Here is a 15,782-nt window from a genome sequence, read left to right as displayed (position 1 = left end):
TTCAGGTATTGTTTGTAAACATTTTTGCAGTAATGTGATTGGGAAGATAGTTTCATTAGCCTTGTTTTCCATTTGGAATCCAAAATCTTCTTTGGAGAAAGAATGTGTAAAAGCATACATCTCAAGGCACTGGAAATGCATTTCTGCACCCTGTGCCATAAGAACAAAGCTCATGCACTAATATTGGATGAATCACGACTCCTTCCTTACTTCTGCAAGAGCCATCACATATATGAATCATTAATTTCAGTTTCAAATGATTTAAATAGAGCCCAGAAAGACTTTATGAGTCATTAGGGCCCCTGACTTAGAAAATGGTTTTATATCTCTTCTTCTCCACTTTCTACCAAGAAATCAGTTCTAGATTGCAGACCATCGCCCCTGTGTCTGCAAATGAATGTCACTTATGGTTTTCAAAGGACTAAATAAAGTAGTAGAGACAAATAGCTCATTTACTATGCACATAGGATGTTCGTTATATTAAGGTTCCGAACATATTTGGTGGTAAGCAAGCAACTCTGATAGCTAGTTGTTTGAAAACATTGCTGGTGGAGTTGAAATTCATGTTGATGGTTGGTAGCTTTTTCTTTTAAAAGTGTTTTTCTTTTTCACTTTTTAAGATAAATTGCCCTGAAGTCTGTGGGCTCAGTAGCTCTGGGTTCTACACTCTAAAGAACAGGCTTTACTTACTTGCCTTAATAACCACTGTCATGTTGAAGACCAGCATCCTTTTGCTACAAAGGGTCAGATGGTAAATATTTTTGGCTTTGTGTATCATACAGATTTTGTTACATTCTAGCATGAAATCAGTCATAGACAATACATAAATAAGTAAGTGTGCCTGCATTCCAATAAAACTTTATTTACAAAGGCGGGGGTCAGGCCAGATTTGCCCATGACTCTAGTTTGCCAACTTCTGGTCTATATGATGGTGATATTCATAGAAGAGCAGCGAATACAGGGAACATTTTATGCTAAGGTTCATAAAGGCGTAAAACTCTAAAGGTCTTTCTTAAAATCTGTTTTTCCCCATTTTATTGAGATATAACTGACCTAACATTGTATTAGTTTTAGGTGTGCACCTAATGATTGATATATGTATATATTGTGAGATGATCATGACAATAGAGTTAGTTAACATCCATCACCTTGCATAGCTAGAAATTTTCTTTCTTGTGATGAAAACATTTAAGACTCTACCAGCAACTTTCAAAGATACAATATAGTATTGTTAACTATAGCCACCATGCTGTACCTTACATTGCCGGAACTTATTTATGTTATGACTGGAAGTTTGTGACTTTGGGCCACCTTTACCCATTTCACACAACCTCTAACTATGACTCTGACAACGACTGATCTGTTCTCTGTAGCTCTGAGTTTAGTTTTTTAAGATTCCAGATCAAAGTGAGATCATACCTTTCAATAAGTCATTAAAAATATTTACAGTTTTATCATTTAAATGATTACACTAGAGAACTTGAAATTTTGATCATAATTTCACAGTTAATGATTTTATCGTACAATTTTTCTATTTATTATTTCTCATTTTATTCGTCTTTCCATTACAACTTCAGAAAAGAAAACTTGAGTTTGGACCATATCAGAACAAAAGCTCCAAAGGGTTAAATTTGTAGTTCTCAGTTGTCCTCTCTAGACATTTTGCTACTAAGTTCAAACAAGAAAGGTGTTGTGAGGACTGAAACTAAATTATAATTTTGGTCCCAGGAAGTCACAAAATAAACTAGTCCCCACAAAAATATGATGTCTAAGACATAAGCACAGTGGTCAGTGCTAAAATATGAGAGCTTGAGACATGTGATGACACAATATCACCAGCTCTTTCTAATGTATTGAGGTGGCTTAAGGGAATCTTTAGACAAGAGTTAGAAGACATACAAACACACATAGAAACACAAGATTCCAATGTCATTCTTCTATGGGAGCTCTTATGTGGCTGAACTCTGATTCCCTCCTCACAGTCGGCTAACTTTTCATGATTCCAACACCTGAGGAGATTTCCCACAATACCCTCGGCTGCTTCTCATATCAGTCAATGATTTCTGTAGAAGTTGGTCATGCACAGCCTGATGGTCAACCCCACAGTGATCCTGGGGCCTTATCTCACTCTGTGCACTCCAAAAAACTTACATATGAGCATCTGATCATTGCTCCATGTTCTACAACGTTTATACTCCTCTATATTCCTTTTATTTTGAAAAGGTCAAATTGGTCTCCTCGCTGGACCATGTTATACTCATGTTTGTTGTTACCCAGACTCTAATTCTGTTCCACACTGCCTTCATCATTGATTCCGAACATCTGCCCACTTACTGCTGGTTGACTCACCCTCACATTCATACTGGCTCAAACTCCATGCTCTATTTTTTTTTTTCACTCTGTCCCTGCCCAAACACAGCTCATTGTTTATGTAATTAAGTCAACAAACGTGTATCGAGCATACTAGCTGCCAGGCCCTATGCAAAGAACAGGGCATAGATACAGCCCCTCATGGAGCACACACCTAATGGGGAAGACAGATAAGCAAGATTAATGGCGAAAACATAATGTGTGCATTAGAGAAGACTGAAGCACTGTAGAGGGAGAGTCAACTCTGTCTGCTTTAAAAAGAATTTAAAAAGATATACTGGTGAGCTGGATCTTGAAGAACACACAGAATTAATCCAGCCAGAGAAGGAAGGAAAAGGCTTTCAAAGTAGAGTGCAAAGTCAGGTGCAAAGGTTGGAAGGTGTGTGAGCGCACAGGACACTCAGGGAACTACAGGTAGCCCAATGTGGCCAAAGTGAAGGGTGTGGGAGACTGTCGTGGCTGTTGGTGAGGCTGTGGAGACGAGCCTGGGTCACATGATGCTTAGGATTCTGGACTTCACCTATCCTACAGATCACCGGATTCCCCTGAAGAACTTTAAGTAGGATGTGATATGATCAGATTTGTATTTCAGAAAGTCCGCAGGTGAGGCAAGGACTGGAGCCATGACAGGCTGAAGGCAGGAGGGACCAGTGAGGAAGCCACTGAAATAACTCACAGAAATAAGATAGTAGCAGTGTGGATGGAGCAAAGGGAAATCCAAATAGAACTCAGGTTGATCTTATTTTTCTACTATGTGCCAGGCACCATGATTTACCTTCATGAAATCCTCACAGCAAGGAAGGTGTTGAATGAAGCCACAAGCACCTGATTTTATAGATGAAGAAACTGCCTTGGGATTAAATAGTTTGTTTGGGTTCACAAGATGACAAAGGGGAGATCTGTATTCACATCTCTGTGGTTCCAAGCTCACTTTATAAATATTTGGAACACACGTCATTGATAGAAAACCCAGGTGAGGCGGATGTTTTGACCAAGAGGGAATGATCATTAATATCAAATACTTCAACCTAAGTTGAAAAAAGAGAGACCTGAACAATATCCAAAGGTTTGGACAGTCATGGATGACCTTGGAGGAGGCTTGAGATCAGATGGCTGGGGAAGAGAAATGGGGGAGAGCTGAGGGGATTACACACGTACCTCAACCACTCTCTCAAGACACTTAATAATAAAAATAAAGGGACTCTAAATATTCTGTGGTTTCTCAATTGCTCTCTGTAGATTGTGCCCCAAACCACTGAGCTTCTCAACATAAAGAAAACTTTACCCATGCTTCAAATAGAATCCATCAAATAATGACTAGTGTTGAATGAATAAACATTCATCCTTAGGTCTGATTCTGAAGAGAGACTAGAAATATTTAACATCTTTGTTTTGGACATAGATCTGTGGAGGGACATCCCAGCCCTAAAGGAGGAGTATTTACTCACCTCTGTGTTTGAGGAATCTCTTATGTCCCTTTAAAGTCAGAGAAAATGTGAGCTCCTGTGACTAAGAGGAAACCAGGAAGTCAGATCCCCTTCCCAAGGTCACGTAATAATACACTGAGGCAGAGGCTGAAGCGAAGATCTCCTGGTTCCCACTCAAAGGCTTCCAGGCACTGTGCTCCTGGATCCTGTTCTGGCAGTAAATGTCTTTTTCTTGGTCTTTTCTTCTGCCCTCTCCTCCTCACTAATCTGCATCTTATGCTCCAACTCTGTTAATAGCTTTTGCTGGCCTATAGTTTCCTCCATTCTTCCCATGAGCAAATTGCAACTCCATTCCCAACATTACCTGACATTCATTAATTCGTTCGACATATATCAATTAAGCACCGTGTTCGGCACTGGGAAAACAATGGTGAATGGCGGTGTGTTCCCTCCCTCACAGAGATGAGTCTTCTTTCAAGAAGTTCTCACCTACTTGGTCGCACACTGACTCCATCTTATGTCAACTTGATCTTAACACCTTCCTTGCTTCATACTTATGAACTTCCTCCCAGTAGGCAACCAAATGCTCACTGCTCTGTTTGCAGCTTGGCCCAGACTATTAATTAGGCATCAGTGAGGTAAAATGGGGTGAGGGTGGGTCGCATTTTCCATTTAGGTTAAAGGACCTCTTCCTTCCTTTCTCATATCTCTCCCTTTCTGTGCTTCAGTGGTTTTGTTGGTGGGCAAATCAGATTCTTGCTTTGTCTCCAGTTTGCACATTCAGATATGTTTCAGTTTATCCGAGCGGATCTGACCTGTGCTATTTTCTATTTCTCTTGCAGGTGCGGATAAAGTTTCCTCATGTCAGTATCTTTTACTCATCATTTGGGTTTAATAGGTAAGCCCCCAAGAACCCCGATCTTATTTTGGTCCTCTCATTTTGTATTTCATACCAAAAGAAAATAGTCTCCACAATACATCTGTACCAAAATTAAAGACATGGAAAACACTTTCTATCTGAAGAAATCAGTACAAATAACGTAAGTCATTTTCTTATTTAGGCTGGTTCTCTAGATACATGCCTTCCACATTAAATAGATTGTAAGGAGCTCTGTTTGTTTGTTTGTTTGTTTTGTTAGTTTCTTCTTGACACCTGGTTACCATGAATCAAGTGGTCTGAATCCACCTGGAAAAATACACAGGAGGCTTCTAATTTGGTCTTCAGTTCATCTAGGTTTGTCTTAACCACTGCGACGGTGCACTAACAGCAAACTTTCCATGAGCATAAGAAAAAGGATGGTTAAAAGTCCTAGAGCCAAAGAGGCATCAGAGATTAGGAAAGTCACATCATAGGATTTGGAGATGAGGAAACTGAAGATGGGAAGGATGAGGTTGTTTCTTAGACCGGTTCAGGGAATAGTTCTCATTTCCTTTCTTTGGTCTACATCTGCTTAAGCCATGGGATCTCACGGTGATATCCATATGGGTGTGGACACACCGCTTATCAGATTCTTAAAGAAGACTAAGGCTGCTGTCTGAGACTTGATTTTAGAGACTCTGACTATGACTCCTTCTTAATGTGAAATCCTTAAGTATATGTGCACATTTTGCTTACTGGATGTATGGGAAAATCACAAAAGCAGAAGGCTCTTTTATTTTTTTAAACATTTATTTATTTTTGAGACAGAGAGAGACAGAGCATGAACGGGGGAGGGTCAGAGAGAGAGGGAGACACAGAATCCGAAACAGGCTCCAGGCTCTGAGCTGTCAGCACAGAGGCGGACGCAGGGCTCGAACTCATGGACTGCAAGATCATGACCTGAGCCGAAGTCGGACGCTTAACCGACTGAGCCACCCAGGCTCCCCAGCAGAAGGCTCTTTTGAAGTTTACAGCCCAGTGCAGCCACTAGCAAACTTGTGGTCCTTGTCAACTTTTATTTTAATGGCATATAGGGTGGGGGTTGGGGTCGTGAGTAGTGAGAAGCCAGTCTTGCTCAGAAATGACCCCTCCAATCTACCTGCCTATTTGGGATCCGTTCAGTTAACCAAACTTATCTTGGAAACTGATAGGAATTAGCTCACAATTTTCTCCCGTGCCTCTCAGATCTACCGCAGTGAGTACACTGAAGTCTGATCTTGGGCAGGGAGGAATACTTTTGAGAAATCAGGCAGTGGGGGCTATAACTCTAGGTAACAAGTCAAAAGGAGACTGCAGAAGTACCAAAACCCTCTCTGGTTTTCAATGCTGCCTCCAACAAAGTACCCAGATGGAAAGTATGCAGATGCTGTAAAGCGTGTATGAGCCATTAGGCAGGTCGCACTCTGGGCATGGTGAGAAGGTCTCAGTTGAGACAGACACTCCAGGGGGCTGGGAAGGCAACAGGAGTTCAGGGGGAAAGATCATGAGCACGTGGGCAAATGAACCTGTAAGAGATGGTTTTGTGGGATAGTAAAATATTTACTTCTCTTTGCCTGTTAATGATGCCGGCTCCCGCCTCTCCCCAAATAAACGATTCATGTTGAAAATAACTCAAGGTCATTATGAAGCTTAGAAAAGGCCTATGGCATTTGAAAGAACTGGAATTCAAGAGTGCATTGAGGTTTTGTTCATATCAAAAGAACAGATGATTCGTTTTGAGTCAATGGGCTGGACTGATGATTTTATAACCAAAATCTCAACCATGCCATTTATGAGGCTGAGTTGATTTGTGCTTTTTTGAATGGCTTTCTTCCCCGCCTCCATCAGTGAGGTGAATATATTGCCACTGGTGTGTGTGCCTAGGGGAACATTCAAAGAATAAAAGTTGACTTCGTACACATTTATACGTTATATGACTAAATTACTTGACCTTTCGAAGCCTCAGTTTTGCTATCTGTAAAGTGGGGATAACAGCAGTCCTGTCTCATTGGCTTGCTGAATCTCATTAGGATTCAATGAGATGAGCACACATGACCTTTAGAATAGATCCAGGCATGCAGTAAGTACTCAGTTCGTGTCAGCCATTACACTCTGTACAGGCAATCGATTCCTGCTCCCAGACCAGAATGCACACAAGCTGGTTAATCTGAAAGTCCAAAGCAGGTAAAAGAGGAGGACCCATTACTAGGGTTTCACGGGTAGCAGCTCTGGTCCTCCAGGCTTTCTTCTCTCTGTGCCTGGCCTGACTTCCAAGTTCTTTTGGGAGTCTGACCTGTGGGGCTCCTCCTTCCCTGCTTTCATTAGACCTTCAGTGTTCTGACCACAGTTAGCATGACAAAACCTGTCTTTGCCCTTCCTGACCCTGACCTTGATTCCTGTTTCTGTATTTGCATCACAGCAACTCTACCGTAAGAGTTGAAGCACATTAAAAACTCCCACTCTCTTTTCCTCAGAGAAAATGCTACAGCGAATTCTAAGTAGGTGAAGGTTTCAAAATTATTCAATTGCCAACTGATAACCTGACCTCATTTTTCCTCTTTGCTCTGTGAAGAGAAATATGAGAATTGTATCTAACAAAGTCTGTTAGATTTTTCTTTTTGAGGGCTTTCTTTTTTTTTTTTTTTTTTTACTTTATATGCATTTCTATTTTTGAAATGTTTTACAAGCCTATGTCATTTTTGCAATTAAAAAAAACCCTACATGTGCAAATATATTACCGTTCTGCCTAAAATTTGGTTTGTCCTATGTATCCTTATTGAAAATCGGGTTAAAAAAAGAATGGGGCAATTTTACAAATATCTGTATGTCCCTTTATGGCAATAGAGTTGCTGAGTAACTGACCGAACTCTCTAGAACCCAGAATTGTGCTGGAGCCCCAAGATTATCCTTCTCCAGTTAACATCTGGGGTTTCATTGAGGGAAAAGGTCATATCTTAAAGAATTTTATGTTTATTTTTGAGAAACCAGATTCTCATCCTATATAGCTCCATGAGAATTTCCGCGAGGGAGGTTTCTGAATTCTTTCGTGGATTTCCCTGTGGGAATTCTCACAGAATTATATAGGATGAGAATCTGGCCTTCCTAGACTTTATGTCTGGAGGGAGGAGTGGGAGCTCAGCTAGGTTATTTTTATTTTCTGAATTCTTCTGGGGGAGGTTGTGCGCCTTGAATCAAGATTTTATACGTTTCAAAATTTCCAAAGGCTTTTGAAGAGAAGGCTCTGAAGGATGTAGTTATTATTTGGGAGCCAAAAACTTGGATTTGTACACTGTGGTTCGAGAAGAGATTTCCCCAACCTTCCACAGTGATGTTTCCTCTCACGTGCTTCCTATAGAAAATCTTGGTATAAGGCACCACGCTCAAGTTGGAATTTGGACTTAAAAGCCTTTGATTAATGAAGTAGTTCTTTTCTAAATGACAAGAATCCAAATTGATGGCAAACTATTCTCAGTAAAACTTTACACAAAACAGGTGTAAACAGTCAACTGTGTTAATCTGACAGGCAAAGTAACAAATAGTATACAGTGTGAAAGATAATACATGTTTCCCAAAAAGGTCAAAGTGCCAACAATGCTGAATAAAACGGCACTCTTATTTCTTGAGGCAACTCGGAGGCCAAATATGAGTTGCATAAATTTAAATGTCCCTGTTGTTAGACGATGACGAGGACTTCCGCCATAACATTAATATCTACCCTGGGGAAATGGGACAAACAAGGTGCATTAAAAATGTTCTTCGGGTGCCTGGGTGGCTCAGTCGGTTAAGCGTCCGGCTTCGGCTCAGGTCACGATCTCACAGTCCGTGAGTTCGAGCCCCGCGTCGGGCTCTGGGTTGATGGCTCAGAGCCTGGAGCCTGCTTCCGATTCTGTGTCTCCCTCTCTCTCTGCCCCTCCCCCGTTCATGCTCTGTCTCTCTCTGTCTCAAAAATAAATAAAAAACGTTAAAAAAAAATGTTCTTCATTTTCACTTCGTGAAGTTTCAAGCTTAGGACCTTAGCTGCTTATGTTCTCTGGAATCTTTATGATTTTGGCTTTTTGTTGCCCACATGCTCTTATGGACTGTAGATGCCTTCTCTTTAAAATTTTTTTAATGTTTATTTATTTTTTTGGCAGAGAGACAGACAGAGCGTGAGGAGGGGAGGGGCAGAAAGAGAGGGAGGTACAGAATCCGAAGCAGGCGCCAGGCTCTGAGCTGTCAGCACAGAGCCCAGTGTGGGGCTTGAACTCACAAACCGCGAGGTCATGACCTGAGCCCAAGGCGGAGGCTTAACCGACTGAGCCACCCCAGTGTCGTTGTAGACGCTTTCTAAGATGCAGATATGAATACAGTTTTATGTGACAGTATTGACATCCCTGACTCACTTTACACTCGTGTGTTGTATAAACGCCCACCTCCCCTTTGGAGTTAGTGACCTGAAATGAAGGACTAGGGACTTTTAAAATACAAAAATAATCCACATAAAATGAAACTAAGGTTCAGTAATCATTCAGTGAAATCCGGGAAACAATGAACCTTGTCTTTTTTTGTCATTTTGTTTCTAATTTCTCGCTGGAGATGCAGAAATAAGCAGCCATGTGTTTGCCTTGATGACGCTAATGACTCAATAGACTTTTTTAATTGCTCGCCTCTACGTGCTCGATACTTTCATGTGTTACTGCATTTGCTCTTTGCAACAACCTCAGTAAGGATCATTAAGCCTGTCTCACAGTTAAGGAAATAAAGGTTCAGGGATTATTTCCCTGACTTTTTTCCAGGTCAGTCAGTTGGTGTGTCACACGTTGGAGAACTGAACTCAACTCTAAAACTGGGTTCTGCTCACGCTACTACAGTAGGAAACTGACACAGGGTGTATTCGGTTATTTTTAGGAGATGCAGAAAGCGTGCATTGTTGAGTCCTCCATATGGTGCTATCCCTGTGCACACCGATTTTGTAATGACGTTACTGAAAACATGGCACTGTGTCCTCAACTTTGGCCATCTGAAATGGTAGAGTCTGTTTCATCAAAGGCTTACAAAACCTGAGTTGAGGAATTTCCTGAATGGCTAAGAAGGTTCTCATTCAAGATAAAGATCAACCATACGTTGTTCCTGTTTTCTGCCTCCATTGGCAAGATCCTCCAGGAATTGCCCAGGCACTGTAAGCGGCCAGGAGGTTAAAGCTCCGTTACACATCTCCATCTATGATGTCTTCCTGAGACCTCCTGGGTTACATGCAGAGACGCGAAAGCCGAAACTACGCATCGCGTTTGTGTTCCTGGGCAAGAGGGTCTTTACAAATGTGATGGAGAACTTTAGGACGGACGGATTGAAGCAGATATCTGTGGGACCTCAGGGAAGTAGCTTTTCCGGAAAGGACTGTGTTCTTAAGCATCCTATGGATGCCCCCTTGAAAGCAATTTCCTAAATGGTCTCACTCTGAGAGGCTGGCCTACGCTCTCCTGCTGAACCAGCCCTGATGGCTGGGCCACGACTTCAGCGGAGTTGCTTAAACACCCCATTGGCTGCCCTGGAGGAACAGGGCCAGGTGTAGAGAGGCCCAGATTCCCTAGGACTCCCTGCAAGTCTGAGATTCTTTCGATCGTTTGCCGAAGCCTACTGTAGGGGGAGTGTGGCTCAAACAGGGGCTTCAGCAGACCCTTGGCACCCACAGAAATCCCATCTACTACAAATGGTGTGTTTGCTATACAAGTGGCATTTCAAGGAGGTCCCCTAGCTCTTCCTCACAAGCAAACTGCCCCTTCTACTACCTCTGAAGCTAGACCCGGTTCCGGAACATAATTCTGCCTGAGGTCATTTACACGGCCACTGAGGTCATTTACACGTGCAACTGGTCTGCGGTGGGGCCACTCACTCTATCAGGATCAGAGGACTCCGCTGTCCACCCAGAACTGTCTCTGACCTCTCTGTGGAGGGCGAGAGTGGAGGGGAACGAAGGAAGACAAGGCTGGGCCCACTTTTTCTTTTCCTCCAAGTCATTGCCTTTATTTTCCAGGCTCAATTCCTGTTCCTTCTTATTCTTTTGCATTTCTAAAGACGTAGCAATCAGAAGGGGGGAAAAAACCTATTCAAACATTTAGCTGCCTTTTGGAAAAGAAAGACCATTTAAGTTAATTGCTCTATTTTCGAATTTTGAGGGGTGTTTTCTTCTTCCTTGAGATGCTGTTCCACTGCATATGTGTCACTTAATAGGAAGATCATCTGACGGAGAGCCCGAAGGTTCGGTCTTCTTCAGCTCTTACATGGTTTTAGCTGTATCTGGTCAACTATTTCATCATTTGTAAAATGGTGGTTTAAACCCATCACATTGGTTTTTGGAGAGAATCAAATGAAACAATGTCTTAGGAAGACCGTGATACAGTGCCTGGTATATAGTAGGCTCTTATTTCATAAAGCCAGTATTATTATTATCCATAACATTATGCATAGCCCACATCTTTCTTGTTGGTCACCGAAGTGCCATATAAGTCATTAAGGCTTATTAACTATAAGGCTGGCTAAGGCTAACTCATTTTAAAAATAGCTATCTTAGTTTCCAGGTGTGTTGTAACAAATTACCATAACTTGATGGCTTAAAACAAGAGGAATTCATTTTCTCATCGCTCTGGGGATCCAGAAGTCCAAAATGAAGATGTCGGTTGGGTCTCACGCCCTATGGAGGCTCCAGGGGAAAATCTGTTCTATGGAACTTCTACTTTCTGGAGATTGCTGGCTTTCTTGGCTTGTGGCCACCTCACTCAACTCTCTGCCTTTGTCACCACAGCGCCTCTCTGTTCCCTCCGTGTTTCTCTCTCTCCCTCTCCCTCTTTTAGGTAGGCTCCACACCCAGCACAGAGCCCAACGTGGGGCTCAATCGCCCAAACCATGAGATCATGACCTGAGCTGAAATCGAGTCAGACACTTAACGGACTGAGCCACCCAGGTGCCCCTCCAAACACCCTCCTTTCCAACCCATGTTGTTGTGTCTCACTTAGTACGTGTGCACCTTTGCCCCATTACACACAAGATCAATCAAGACCCTCTGATGGCTGGCTGTCCTCTTGCCCACAGAAGGAAATTCCAATCTCTGAGCCTGGCATTTAAGGTTCCATACGACCTAGTCATAGCCTCTCGTTCTGCCTTTTTCCTGCTCCGGCCAGTCTGGTCCACTGCCATGTCTCCGCCAGGTTTTCTCTGGCCTTTGCTGCTGGACATTCTTCTGCCCAGAATGTTGTTTATCTTCCGCTCCTCCTCGGAGGAGGAGACCTCACGAAACCCCGCACATCCTTGTTGTCTTTACTGCACTTTCCACAAGGTCACACTGCCTTGTATTTCATCTTTTATGTCCCTCTTGTCACCTCATCTTCACTTGGATCCTCAAGGGCAGAATTTTTTTTATATCTTTCTAGGCCCGACACGTCTATCATCCTTCTTCATAAGTAGCTAACTCTTGATAAGGATAACGCTTCTGGAGGGAAAAGCTCTGTCTTTATTTCATTAACTTCTGCTCTATTTGAAATAGTCACTTAAACATTAAATGATAGCTCCAAATATTAAAGGTGGCTTTCCTCTCGGAAGAATGAGAGTGTACTCTTCCCTGGTATCTCATCTCGTTTTCTGCGAACACCACCTTATTCATTGCACGCGTGATTTTAAAACGGTCCTATATTGAAGGATGGGGGATATGAATTAGAAACCTAGAAGAAAAAAGTGGTTTCCAGTATGGATATAATTTTACCTCAGACAGTTACTGTTTCAAAACCCATCTACGGCATATAGCAAATCACTGAAAATATATACAGCTTTTTCAGTATTTCTTTCAAAGAACTGGGATTGGAATTTTATAATGGCCCGGGTCTCCTCTGATGCGACATCTGCTGCTTCCTTATACTTTCTTCCAGATACCCGGAAATTCCGAGGATTAATTAATTTAAACTCCATCAGGGTGTTCTGTTTACTAATTGCGAGCAAACCTCAGAACAGACAGCGGACCTGTAGTTTGAAAGTGTGCCTATTTCATGATTTAGTTTTCCTATTAAATAAGAAGTTTGAGGGGCGCCTGGGTGGCTCAGTCCGTTGAGCGTCGACTTAGGCTCAGGCCACGATCTCACAGTTCGTGAGTTCAAGCCCCGCGACGGGCTCTGTGCTGACAGCTCAGAGCCTGGAGCCTGCTTCAGATTCTGTGCCTCCCTCTCTGTCTGCCCCTCCCTCGCTCATGCTCTGTCTCTCTCTGTCTTATAAATAAAACGTTTAAAAATAATTTTAAGTGAGAAGTTTGATAGAAATCCCACAAAAGAATAAGAGAGAAGATTAAAAAAAAGAGACAACGGAAGAAATCACTTTCTTTCTCTTTTGTTGCTTTCCTGCAGTTATTGCGATTTTTCCAAGTGGGTGCTTTTTATAAAGGGAACGCTTTACAAAACGCCGGGGGCACTGGTGGTTGAATCCCAAATCACTGAACACTAGTTCTTTCTAAGGTAAGGCACTCTATTCTCTTCATGCTTCCGGGACCTTTGCGGTGAATTGCATTCCTATCGTCCCCAGCAGCACTGTTCACGGCCCTGCGTTGTAAAAAGACAGCGTGGTTAGGCCTGCCTCGTGCAGATCTGTGCTGCACGCACACTGACACACGACCGGTCAGCATCTTCCCTATCTCTGACCCCATGAGGGCACGCGCTATTTATCTGCACCCTGGACGGTTATTAACAGACAGTGTGGCGGAACCAGTGCTCGTAACACTTCCTGAGAAACTAATCTGGCCGCGCTGGACAAAGGCTGACTCTGTTAAGGTTGATGACTTAGCATTTCGTCCCATCTGAAGGAACGGTCACTGGGCCGCGTTACCGAGCAAGCTGTGTGAGGCCGCGTTTCTGGGTTTGAGCCCTCCCGAAACAGGCGCACGCTTCCCAGAATGAGAATGGAAAAGCGGTAGCTGGACATCAGAAAACAACCATTTCAACCCGAGGATCCGACGGAAACGCTCGCCAAGCCTACCGGCTGCATACAAACAGCGAGGTGACCGTACTGGCAGCCTGGGGGTTTCTCTGCCAAACCCGGCTCGTCGGCTCATCTGTTCTCAGTCGCCAGGGCTGGGCACTGGCGCCACGCGCTCCTCGCCTCCTTGGGCCCTTGGCACCGCGTGGCTTCCCGCCGGGACCGCCACCTGCAGCGTGCGGGCCCCTCCCCGGGGGGACCCGCTCCGCTCTCCGTTTGAGGACGTGTTAGGGTCAAGCCTGGCGCGGTGGAAGACGAGCATGCGCTGTCGAGCCGGGTGGCCCGGTGTTTAACCCGCATTGACTGTGTGTGTGTGTGGCCTCGGGCCAATCACTCGTCCCTCCTGTGCCTCGGTTTGCTCATCTGTCACGCGAGGCATCTCCTCCCCGAGCCGCCACCGTTCTCCTTTACCCTGTTGTCTCTTCCTTGGTGGCTCCACCGCCACCGGGCACGAGCGCGTTCGCCTGTCCGCCCTCACACTCCCTGCCCTGCGCTGGAAGGTCCGAGGGCGCCGGAACTCTGCCTTCCTCACGCCGCACACGCCCTGGCACCTGCCACCTGAGTCCACCTGCGGGGGGTCGCGGGGTCGCGGGAGGCGCGAAGGGCAGGACGACCGCCTGGAGCGTGGAGACAGGAGCCGGAAGTCCCTCCTCTCGGAGTCCCTCCTCTCAGCTGCTCCCGGAAGACCGCGCGGAGGGAGCAGAGAAAAACCGGAAGCTGGTGCTGAGGCTGGAGGAAGTGATCCCGGGAACAGGGAGGGACGAAAGGGAGCTCGGCCGCGCGTGGCAAGGAGACGGGGAGAGGAGGCGGCCTCAAAAGGGTCTCACGGCCGCACATGGATGGCACGTCCCCGGGGCGCGGGCCGTGAGGAAAGCAGGGAGCCGCGCTGACGGAAGCAGAGGCTAACGGGAGGCCAGGGCTCCCTGCCCAGCCAGTGACTTGAGGCAGCCCACACCCATGTGAAAGTGTTCTTTCATAGCCTCCAACCAATGGAACGTTCTTCTCTCCCTTCTCTCCCTTGTGGACGTAGAATGGAAGGCCAATGTCAATGGCGTGATGAGTGAAGGAAGCTGCTGACGTAGCTGCACACAGTGCTGACGCACGACCCAGGTGGTGATATTCAGACAAGGAAGAGATACAAAACGTTTTAATGCAGGAACGCACACTAAGGAAAATGCGTGGGACCAGATGCTCTTGGCAGTTGGGGCAGAGTGTCCGGTGTCAGGGCCAACCTTGGTCCTCGGCACAAGATCCTCGGTCACTGGCTGCTCTGAGATTTGGAGCGATGGCTGGTAATGCTTTTCCCTTCGGCTGCGTTTTAAAAGAGGCACCTACCAGGATTTCAAATACGAAGCAAGAATTTACGTGACCTTCCAGCATCGTGCGCGTTGACGATTCTTTACGCGGCTTTGGGTTTGGTAGCTGTGAATTTTGTCATAATCAAGACGCTCAAATACATTGCCGCACGCTGTAAATTTGGGTGATATCCACACCAGTCATTAGCACCATGTTCCTGAAAGGTTTGAAGAGGAGGAGGGAACTGTGCATATAACACTGCACCCCCGTCTACGCCTTCCCCACACTTCTTCAGAACAGATGGCAGAGAGGCATTAGTTGTCTCATGTTTTGTTTTGAAACCTTTCGTGGTAAAATAAACAAATTCTGCAGTAGGGTTTTTATTTGTTAGGGCATGCGACTCGCATGCAGTTAAATGCCCTTACCCCACAACCCCGGCCCCAAAGCCCAAAGTGAACAACGATAAAAAGATGCAGCAAACAAAACTAATGCACGAGAGTGAACAGCAACTGATCAAGCTCCAATTCTACCTGCAGCTTCCATTTCTGTCCTAATGTGTTTCATGCATCACATCTTCCTGTTCACCCACAAATTAATGCTCCGTGGTGCTACATGTACTGTTATTTTGCATTGCAGTATGTTTAAAGTGGTTTAGACCAAGTGGCGCCAGCAACAATTACTTAGTTATTGGTGCACCAAGTGTGAGCTACAATGCTGGGTATAGGAGTGGAAGACGTGGCCGTTGCTTCAAGAAATTGAAGGTCCAGTTAGGGATTTTTCTTGTGAAATGATAACTAAGA

General features: G+C 44.5%; 1 protein-coding gene and 1 long non-coding RNA gene across 13 annotated transcripts in view; both read right to left on the bottom strand.

Moving 5' to 3' along the window:
- Positions 1-15,782, bottom strand: part of RNLS (renalase, FAD dependent amine oxidase) — a 346,559-nt gene that overhangs the window by 186,155 nt on the left and 144,622 nt on the right. The gene's annotated exons all lie outside the window — the stretch shown is intronic.
- On the bottom strand, positions 13,029-14,622 carry LOC132685543 (uncharacterized). The gene is made up of 2 exons (XR_009613162.3): positions 14,098-14,622; positions 13,029-13,253 (listed from the first exon to the last, which is right to left on the bottom strand). It is a non-coding gene; the product is annotated as an uncharacterized LOC132685543 (long non-coding RNA).

Source organism: Panthera onca, chromosome D2 (assembly GCF_046562875.1).
Source record: "Panthera onca isolate mPanOnc1 chromosome D2, mPanOnc1 haplotype 2, whole genome shotgun sequence".
Classification (NCBI taxonomy): domain Eukaryota; kingdom Metazoa; phylum Chordata; class Mammalia; order Carnivora; family Felidae; genus Panthera; species Panthera onca.
The sequence above is the reverse complement of the archived record's forward strand: the minus strand, read 5'-3'. Positions and strand labels throughout refer to the sequence as shown.